At 56.7% G+C, this 10519-nt stretch overlaps 1 protein-coding gene across 2 annotated transcripts in view; it reads right to left on the reverse strand.

Annotated features, from left to right (window-relative positions):
- Nucleotides 1–3184, reverse strand: part of PUF60 (poly(U) binding splicing factor 60) — a 32839-nt gene extending 29655 nt beyond the window's left edge. Inside the window, exon 1 of one of the 2 annotated variants that reach the window (XM_026842775.1) lies at nucleotides 3120–3184. The gene's annotated coding sequence lies outside the window, so the exon portion shown is untranslated. The remainder of the gene's footprint in view (nucleotides 1–3119) is intronic. The other variant, XM_026842777.1, reaches the window with a different exon arrangement.
- Between the last annotated feature and the right edge of the window lie 7335 nt (nucleotides 3185–10519).

Below are 10519 nucleotides of genomic sequence, written 5' to 3' on the forward strand. Positions count from 1 at the left end.
GGGGCGCGGCCTGGGGAGTTGCGGCCGGAGTCCCATCGGACGTTGCCGCTGCAGGACCGACCCGTCCTGCGGGCTGTGCCGTGCCAGAGCCCCGAGGCCGCCTCCCGGGCCGCTACCCCGCGCCCGCCGTGGATCGGCCGTTGCTGAACGCGCAGCTTGGGCGCAGATCAGGGCCCATCCGCTGAGAACTGAAGTGAAACGTTGCCCTGGTGCCTGCCTGGCTGCTCCCCCCATCCCTTCTGCTCTGTTTTCTTTGCAAGTGGCTCCAATCTCTTGCACCTAAATGTAAAGGCAAGGTCCAGCAGCCTGGCACAAGGGATGGAAGTGCTGCTCCGAAATGGGGCCCCAAGCAGACGCCCCAAGGTGGCGGTTCTGCTTTAACGAGAAAGTGTTGATAACCAGGACAGAGAGATGTGCTGTTACACCTTGCACTTGATTAGCTAAACTGGCATGAGAATGTTGTGGCTTCTCGGCCCTGCTTCAGAGGAGATGCAAGGCTGAAGAAAATCTACAAGAAGTTTACAGATTCTGAAAGCCTATTTTATAAAATATTTAAGAAGTTCAGGCCAATAAAGCTTATCAAAAGCAGTTAAAAGATGACTTAGCATCTAATTACCATTACAATGAGAAAGTCTTGCATTGTAAAAGTTCTCTTCGTTGAGGAGGTAAAGGTGCATTATGAATTGGAACATAAACCAGCGTCCCTTATTTCTAGCCTAAATTTAAGTGACAGCAGTTAATCACTGGAAACCATCATGACTGAGACACAGTAATTCCTACACACTGCAGCCTTCAAAGTAAGGGGAGATACTCTCCTAAAAGGTCGGGACATGCCGCAGCTATAATTGTGGGCAGGAATTACAATCCTAATTAGCCAATCAGGTGTGACCACCGGTGCCTGAGGACACCCCTTCCCCGTACCCCAGGACTCCGGCGCCCTGCGGACTCACAGGCGGAGGGCAGGAGTCCAGCCCAGGGCTGCTCCTGCAGAGGGACGAGTGTCCCGCTGGACACTGAGCTAGGAGCCAGCAACCAGCCCTCGTGGCAAAAGTCAGCGCCAGGCACCGGAGGGGACTGATCCTCTGCTCAGCGCTGGTGAGGCCACATCTGGAGTGCTGGACCCAGGGGTGGGCTCCCCAGGGTGAGACAGACCTGGACTTACTGGAGCGAGGCCAGCGCAGTGCCACCGCGATGCTGGGGGGCTGGAGCACCTCGCAGGAGAGGCTGGGGAAGCTGGGGCTGTTCAGCCTGGAGAAGGTTCAGGGGGGTCTCGCCAGGGGGCACAAACATCTGGTGGGAGGGTGAGGAAGGTGCAACTAGGCTCTCCTCAGCGGTGCCCGGTGACAAGAGGCAGGGGGCACAGGCAGAAAAACGGGAAATTCCATCTGAATGTAGGAACACACTTTTTTTTTTTTTTCTGTGAGAGTGGTTGAACACAGGAACAGGTTGTGCCCAGAGATACTCAGACCTGCAGGACACGGTCCTGGGCAGGCTGCTCCAGCTGACCCCGCCGGAGCAGGGGGTCGGACTGGGTGGCTGCAGAGGTGGGAAGGGGCCTGTGAAATCTTGAGTGGTCCCGTCCAGCCTCGACTGTTCCGTGATTCTGTGGCGTACTGGAAACACCCCGGGATGGCTGGTTAGTGAACTCCTCGGTGCCAAATGCAGCACAGCTAGCAGCAGGGAAATCCACTGGCCAGGGCAAGCTGTGACCGTGTGAAATCAAACAAGGAACTCAGCCGGGTGAAATGTGTTAAAAAAGAGCTAATGAGCTCATCAGGTAAATGAGGCAGTTGGTGTATGAAGGAATTTCTCAGTTTGCACAGGCAAGTGCAAACTTGTTCTGGAGAAAGAGTGATTTCTGAATCAAGCAGCGCTGTGGTGTTTCTCCTCTGAATTCCTTCTCTACCTGATTTGCCTGACTTTGTGCCTAAATCTGCTGAACTCCGGGAAGCCATTTCACGTTCAGTTTAACTGCAGGCGTGACTAAGAAGTGATCGAGCGGTTTGCTGAGTGCTCTGATGAGATAAGCTTCCAGAGGCTTTATTGATTTGTCAGTTTGTAAAGTGGGCACAGCACAGCACAACGGGGAAACACAGCACAAGAGGGCGGCTCAGCATAGCGCGGCAGCGCGGCAAACCCGGCCCAGCGGGGCAGGAGCAGCACGGCGAGGCGCGGGCAGCCGCACGGGCACCGGCAGCAGCGTGGGGGCAGCCGGGGCAGCGCAGGGGGCAGCCAGAGCAGCACGGGGAGCAGCTGGGGCAGCACAGGGAGCAGCTGCTGCGACACAAACCATCCCTGCGTGCGCTCGTCGCCAACAGCGCCTGGCGTGCGCAGCAGCTAAGGTGACTGACTGCCCCCCAAGATGCCGCGAGACTTCTGAAGGCTGTAAGACAAGCTGGGGAATGGCAAGGGCTCTGTTCAGCACCAGAGAGCTTTCTGCTGATCCACGTGTTTGGACCCAGCTGGTGGGTTGGGATTTCTGGCATTTCTTCTCGTGCCCTATCAAGTCCAGCTCACAAAGCTCTCTCTTCAGCTTAGACCAAGGTGTGCGATTCTAATTACAAGGCATCACAGTGGCTCATCTGTGCTGGGGGAACCTTAACAAAACAGGAGAAACGGGGTATACAGAATGGAATGCGGCAGATCGGGAACTGCGCCAGAGCTCTTGCACCCTGCACGTCTCCTCCCTTCTGTCTGTCCCACCAGCTGGCACAGAGGGCAAAAAATAGCGTCGGGACCTGCAGTGAAGAAAGCTTATCATTCCCAGGCAGAAATTTTCAGTTTAGGGGATTCTTGCAGCAGCTTTGCATCTCAACAAACGCCGTGGGGAAGGGGCTGCGGGGGTGCTACCCCGCGCCCCTCCTCACACCTCCCTCGGGCCGGGAGTGGGGACCGGAGTGCATGCGCCCGCTCGGTCCCGACTCCTCGCGCTGCGTGGGGAATTGCTCGTGTTTGTGGGCGACTCCTCCGCTTGCTGCCGCCTCTTCACCCCACAGCTGGGCGCCCCGGGACGGCCTCGCGGGCTCGACCGGGCCTGCGGGAGGGAGCGGGCTCAGGAGCCCCGCGGTCTCTGCCAGTCTGGAACGTTTCCCGGCCCAGACCGCGCCGAGGGCGCTCACAAGGGAGGAGACCGGTATTTGTGGAAGGCATTTTCCAGGAAGTTCGCCAGCTTTTCACAGTCGTCCTAAAATAAAAGACAAAACATGCCAACGGATCAATTTGGCTCGGCCACCTCGGGCATCTCCTTCCCTACACGATTCCATCCCAAGCCACCGACTTCACATCTGAGTTTTGAGGTGGGAAGGGAACAACTCGCACGCACCTCCGGAACACACCATTAATAACGATTGTATTTACTGAATAACCCAGATGACCACTCAGGATTGGAGCCTTTTTGTGTCTGTCAGGTGTGTTACGCAGGCAAAACAGCGGCAAGTTCTTTGAAGTGTCCAATCCGAACGGGTCTGGCTTCTTTTGTTTAATTGAATTTCAACTTAACTAACCAACACTGGATCTAGAGATTTTCTATGGCCACGTGTTTTATAATATCTTCACTGCTAACAGCAATAAAAAATAATGTCACTTTTTATTGTTCTGACAACTATTTTGGGCAGAAATGTCTTTTCTGATACATTCAGGAGTAGGTGGTTTCTAACTTAATTAGAATGTTTATTCCTTAAGAAATGACTGAAATACACAGTGATATGTAAAGGATGCAAAATACCCCCACCTTGTATCGTGGAGGGGTTTTGGAATTGCCAGAAACAAGCTCAAAATTCTCACTCAAATGAAAAATGTGGAATCAGTTGTTTCCTTGGTGCTTAGAGGCACCCCTTTGCCACTACTGCTGCTCAGTTACTACTTTTGTTTTAAAAAGCCCTTGGATCTTGAAGACAAGAATCTGTAAGGTGTAGGTAGTATCTTGTTAGACCAACCACTACAGCTGGAGAACCAGAGGAGCATGTGGGTACACAAGTCCTTCTGTCAGAAACAGGCAGCAGACTCCCCAGCTAAACACAGCGTAAGGAAGCTACAGCACCTGAGGGAAAGGCACCTCTGTCCTAAGGTGCTGGAGAGGGGAAGACGTGTTAAAAGGAGAAAGAAAAAGGTCATTTACATCCCGTGGGACGTGGACCTGCGTGAGGTCCGTGCCCCAGCAGGAGGCTGCCCCAGGGGCCACACGCGCGGGAGGAAGCATCATGCTGTGTCAGGGCCCAGCCGTGCAGCCACCGTGCTCAGATGAAGAAACTCTAAATGTCCTTTTCTCCAGGTGTGCTCATGTACATTTTTCGCTCAGTGAAGCTGAGCGACCCCTTCCTTGTCTAATGTCAGCCTCCAGAACGAGGAATTCTCCAAAACTTTGCCTACAGCCCCAGAATGCCCAACTCGTACAAAACAAATAAATACATTTTTAATTGTCTCCATGCTGCCCTTGCTGGAGGCTGCGCTGCCGCGTGCCCTGAGTGGCCGGGCTGCTCTGAATTCTTTCTTGGGACCATCTGCGAATGCGGAAGGGAGAGCCCGGTGGTCGGGTGCTGGGGTGGCCCACCCCTCTGCAGGCAGAAATCTGCCCAGGCAGCGGGAGCAGCAATGGGAGGTGGCCTCAACCTCCTCCCCTCGGCACTCCTGGCTCTCACTCGGCATGGCTGCGAGGTTGGTGCCGTTAACCCTGACACCACAACACGCCTGTCCCCTCAGAACAGCAACCTGGGGTCAGGCGCGAGCAAAGGATGGAGAAAAACAATGACACAACCAGGAAGCATCAAGGGTTGTCCCTGCGACCGCTCGCCGGCTGCCGACGGAGCGGAGGAGCAATGGCTCCCCAGGAAGAGGCGTCACAGGGACTTGGGGCTGCGGTGGCACGGGCGAGGAGCGGCGAGGCACCTTACCTCATGGATGAATCCATAGTGCACCAGCTCCGTGGCCAGGTCCTTGGAGTTATCGGCTGCAGAGACAGGGAGCGGGGAGGACGTGAGCCTTCATGCATCTCTCCGTTCCTCCCCTGCCAGGGAGGTGTCCCTCTCCCAACCCGCAGCACCAGGCTTCCTTAGCTTCAGGGGCACACACTGTCCACTTTAGGTTGGCTAAGTAACTGCTAATTGCAGAATCCCAGAATCATCCAGGTTGGAAAAGACCTTGAAGATCATCCAGTCCAACCACTAGATGAATTAATCCTGGGACAAGCAGAGCGCAGAGGCAGGCAGTGAACTGGAGCTCAACAAGGTGTGGGGCAGGAATGAGCTCCAGTCCCAAACCACACAAAGCACAGCAGACTTGGCAATGTGCCCCTTTCTGATTTTTTTGTCCCCGTTTTGGCTCAGCGTGACAGGCAGCCCACACACTACCTGTGGGCAGAAAAGCACCGAGAGCTGGTGAAGCAGCAGCTCCCGGGTGTTGATTTCCATGCTCTGTGCTTGGGTTTTGGCCGTAAGGTGGCTGAGGGGCTCCGGCCGTGCAGCCTCCAGCAGCCTTCTGCATGGTTTAGGGAGGACCCTGCTATGCTGGAGCTCCTCTGGGGAGAGCAGCCTCCCCCCGAGCCATGAGCTCCCTCAGAGCAGGGCCCACCTTCCCCTCTGACAGGTACTGCTGGGGTTGGGAACGAGGGAAGAATCCACTCGTGTTACCCCAGGAACTGCCCAGCACGTGTCCCAGGGTGAGCTGCCGGGCCTGGATGGCCACTTGCTGGACTCCCGACATTCACTTTAGAGCACAAGTTACTGCCACGTGCCAGAGGCTGTAAGCCCAGGGTCTGAGTGGGCAAGAACTGGTACTACCCAGATATTAGGTTTAGTCTGCTCTCCCAGTATGAGAAGGAAATAAAAGCTGGCTCTAAACACAATCTGTGTCTAACACAATCTAAGCCTAAAACTGACCAGGGCCACCAGGCAGTACTTCTGCATTCACGCACGACAATTTACTTGCAAGTGAACCTACTGGGCAGCAAGTCGTAGCTCAGCTGTCGATGCAGTTTGTCCTCCAGGATCAGCAGAAGGGTCAGCTGCAGAAAGAAGAGAGAGCTCTTTGCAAACACCGTTTTCTCCAAAAGAGAGAAAGGTGTTGACTCTCCCAGCAGCACTAGAAACTGCGGCAGTGGTGAGCAGGGAGGATGCTGGTAACTGCTGAGATATTGGATGTCTTTGGCAGGATACTCTGAGTGCCTTAGGGGAATGTTCTCTCAAGTTACAGCTCACCTGCAACTGTTTGACTAGAAAGAAGGAGAGTTAAAAGATGTCCAAAGACACCAAGGCCTTCCTGTCCTGCAGCCAGAGGGGCTGGTGCCTTCATTCTTCTCAGACTTCTTTTATTATAAAGGGACAAGAGTAAATCCTTTGGGTACTGCAGCAAATGAGCTGAGATCAAGCTTCCTCCTGGCTGGGTGCCAGGGACGGGCACAGAGAGCAGGTCTTGCCCCAGTGCCTCACGTAGAGCAGGAGCTGAATACTTACGTGCCACTGGGTCTTGTCTTCATTCAGCTCCATGTTACACTGCATTTGCACCACCTAGAAGAGGACAAAATCAACATCAGCTTGGACACAGCCCCGTGGCTCCCCCAGGCCTGCTTTACTTCTTTCCAAGCACGACTTTCAAATTCCTACTTAAAGCCCCTAATTCCAACTGCCAGCCTGACCTTCCACCTCTTCCCACACTTCTCGGAGTCGTGCGGATGGGGCACTGAGGGTGAATCTAGTCCAGTGTCCAGCCACGAGCCATGGCCACTGCCAGCTGCTCCAGAGGTGGGTGAGGGAGCCCTGTGCGAGGTGCAGTTCTCAGAACCTTTACATCCAGGGTGAATTCTGCTCCATTTGCCAGGGGTAGGCTTCTCCCTCAAGCTCTGCCTAAATTCCTGGTTACGTTTTGATCCTGTACTTGTTCACATCCTTACGGGGTGACCAATCCTTAAACCAGACAAAAGAGCAAAACCAAAACCTTGCATATTATTAAAATGACATATGGATTTTCTTCAACGCGTTGCATCGCAGAATATGAGATGTGTTAGAAAATGGCATTTCATCACTATGTCATCCTCAACCTCTGATGAAGGAACCGGGTCAGCTTCAAGTCAGGTCAACTTCAAGTTCCCATGAAAATGGTTCACACCAAGAGTCCCGTTGTCTGGGCAGAGGCAGGCCAGAGCAAGCTGCAGTCGGGCAGCTCAAACAGGAGGAAACCAAGCGAGGAGTCAACATCCCCCTCCATGCAGGGTTTAATTCCTCGATTTCAAGCTTATGCTCAGAGGCGAGTTACATGCTTGTTCCTTCCCCTGACCCTGTGCCCTCCACTGCAGCTCCTCCCTGTGACAACATCCCATGGCACTGAGCTCTGCTGTCCTCTGGCCGTTACCATCCCCAGGCACCCGTTCCTCCAGGGCGCGGTGACCGGCGTGGCCACGCTCCGGGCGGGTGCCCCTTCCCTCTGAGCACTCCGAGCTGGGCAGCCTCTAGCAGGCACCATCAGGGACAAGGCTGGTTATGTCTGAGTGGATCATTACCCCCTGCTCCCTGCCGCCTCAACCTGCTGCTGGGATCAGAGTCACTTGGTGGGATGGGACATCCAGAGGTCTCTAGTCCAAGCACTGAATTCGGAGCAGGTTGTTTAGGGCTCTGCCCAGCTGGGTTTTGAAAACCTCCACGGAGCTCCCACAGCCTCTCTTCGCCCCTGGTCTGCTGTTTAACCATCCTCATCGTGAAAAAAAATTCCTTGGATCCATCCAGCATCCATATTCCAGTGCCTCCCAGAACTCTGCACTGTAACTACGCTCATCTGGGACTTGCAGGTTTGTCCAGCTGCAAGTTTTCCTGAAATCTGCAGAAACTCGGTGCTTCTGAGATTACCAGTCCTTTGTCAAATTGGGTAAAACCCAGTTGAACACACTGGTCAGACAGTGCACTCGCCAAACTCCCCTTGGAGCGTGAGGTGAAGAAGCAGCGTGTAACGGATGCAAGGAGCCGGAAAGCCGTAAGTGTGTAGGTTTGCATTTACATTCCTCTAACGTGTCTGATCGATCACCACAGCGCTCGCACTAAAAATAAGCACCGAGAACTATGAATAAAGCATAAGCTAAGTGCATGGAAAGCTGCTCCTCAGACAGACAGGAAGAAACCACTGCTGGTGCACTTTCTGAAGAGAGGCATTCCACAGCATCTTGCAGGAATAAGAAGCAGGTTTAGCCCTACATGGTATTTTTAACATCAAGTACGAAACTGCATTCCTGTCATCCACGGCAACACGCAGACAGTGCCACGGGTGACCAGTGAGTGACTAGAAGTGTCACCCCAGGGGAATCACGGTCCCATGGGGGTTTTTCTGAAGAGCCCTCTCTCTCTGAAGCTCCTGGCTGCTCTCAGGGTGGCCGGCGGTTCAGGGACAGGAGCTGGAAGAAGCGCCGTGCCTGAGCCGCGCACGGTGACGGCGGCCAACAGCCTCATCTCCCCGTATGTGTGTGTCAGCAAAGGACAAACGCCAGCTCCTGCCCCCGGGAAGGAACGATCCCTGGCAAGGACGTGGCCGGGGGTGGCCTGGCTGGCAGGAAGGCTGTGCTGGTGCTGCTGGAGGGACTCTGGGGTCAGGGTGGGCAGCAGGCAGGACATGAGCTGCAACGTGCCCTGGCACCAAGGGAGGCCAACAGCGTTCTGGGGCACAGCCAGGAGATGGAGGGAAATAATTATTCCCCTCTAGTTGGCACTTATTAAACTACATCCAGGAGTTTAGATCCAACTGCATTTAATTTTGGTCCCCCAAAACAAGACAGACATTGATGAACTGGAGCAAGTTCAGTGGAGGGCCATCAAAATGATCCTGGGCTGGAGTGGTGCCCTCTGAGGAGGGAACAGGGCTATCAGGCTCTGTGGGGACGTGGCGGCAGCCGGCCGGCCCCGGGAGGGGTGACACCGCAGCACGGAACCGCTCGTTCAGCAAAGGTTACACCGTGGGCTTGGAAGGCCCCACTTCTGCTCAAACGCCCTCGCCCTGTGTTGGTCCCTCCCTGCCTGCCCAGCCTGGCAGCCCTCCCGCTCCCCGCGGGGCCCACAGCCCCCTGCCCTCGCCTTCCTGCCACAACTCCGTGCGGGGACGCGCGGTCCCGCCCGCGCAGCGCCCGGCAGGACGGGGCCTGAGCTGGGCCGGCGCCTCAGCTCCCACCGCAGCGCCAGGATCCGTCGGTGGGGTTTCCAACACACCCCCAGCAAGGAGGCATGGAACGCGCCCCAGAGCCGGTGCGAGGCCGGAGGCAGGGCCGAAGGATCAGAGGCAAGGGGCTGCTCCAGAGGCCTCGGGGGAAACGGACCCCGCTAGCCCCAGCCAGAGGGACTGTCGCAGGCCGGGGGCAGGCGGCGCAGCGAGGAGAGAGCTCTGACCCCGGCACGGCCGAGGGCAGAGGCGCTCCCACAGCGCGGGGTTGGGAGCGGAGACTCTTCACCCACGCCCAGGGCAGCGCCTATCCCTGGCTGGATCTGGCCTTACCTTCCTGGTCTCCACGTCGAAGGGCTCTGGGGTGGGAGTCTTGGCTTTCTGAGGGTCCTCCTGGGGCTGGGAGAGCACCCGCGGGAGGGCGTGGGGTCTGGAGACAGCGAAGTTCATCAGGGGGTAGATCCCGTTCCTGGTACCGACACAGAGGGAGGACAAACAGCTGAGCCCTGGCACGGGTCTGCTGCGGGGGCCCAGAGCAGGGACCTGCCCCGTGGCGTGGCAGGGCCGGCAGCGCGGCCACAGAGCCCCCCGCACCCTGGCGCCGCAGCCCAGCTCTGCTGGCCCCGGGGAGGGGCACGGGGGGGTCACACACATCGAGAGCTGCAGCACGGGCCCCGGCCCGGGAGCCGAGGGAGGAGGCAGACACAGTGCAGGTCGGGCAGCAGCACCCTCCACCCACCTGACGTCTTCTAAGAATTTGTCGAGTTCAAGGAAGGAGACCTCCGAGTACCTGGGAGAGAAGCAGGACAGGGCGATTACTGGGGGAGGCAGGAGAGAAGAGCGGTGCGGAGGACTTCAGTGGCTTTAAACTGCAGCAGGGGAGGGTCCGGCTGGGCAGGAGGACAAAATGTTTCCCAGCAAGAGTGGTCCGAGAGTGGAACAGGCTGCCCAGGGAGGGAGGAGTTCCCACCCCTGGGGGGGGTTCAGGGCCGTTGGGATGAGCTGTGGGGGATGTGGGGTAGGGGAGAACTGTGTAGAGTCGGGCTGAGGGTTGGACTTGATGACCCCGAGGGGCTTTTCCAGCCTGAAGGATTCTGTGACTCTGTGACCCTGTGAGTGCTCTGCCATCACCCCGGGATCACCAGGCTGGATGCAGGTCCTGGGCTCGCGGCTACGGCTGCTCTGAAACCTCCCCACTCCTCCTCACCTCCACTGGGCTCCGGGCCGACCCTCCCTCCGGATCTCGGCCATCACCATGTTCAGGTCCAGTTCCTTTATCTTCTCCTCCACCACGTTCTCCGGCATCAGATCTGGGGCGAGGGCAGAGAGGGGCCGTCAGCCGGGCGGTCCCGCAGCGCGACGCCGCAGCACAGACCCGCGGGCAGGCCGGTGA

Source organism: Athene cunicularia (assembly GCF_003259725.1).
Source record: "Athene cunicularia isolate RWA chromosome 2 unlocalized genomic scaffold, athCun1 chr2_part1, whole genome shotgun sequence".
NCBI lineage: Eukaryota > Metazoa > Chordata > Aves > Strigiformes > Strigidae > Athene > Athene cunicularia.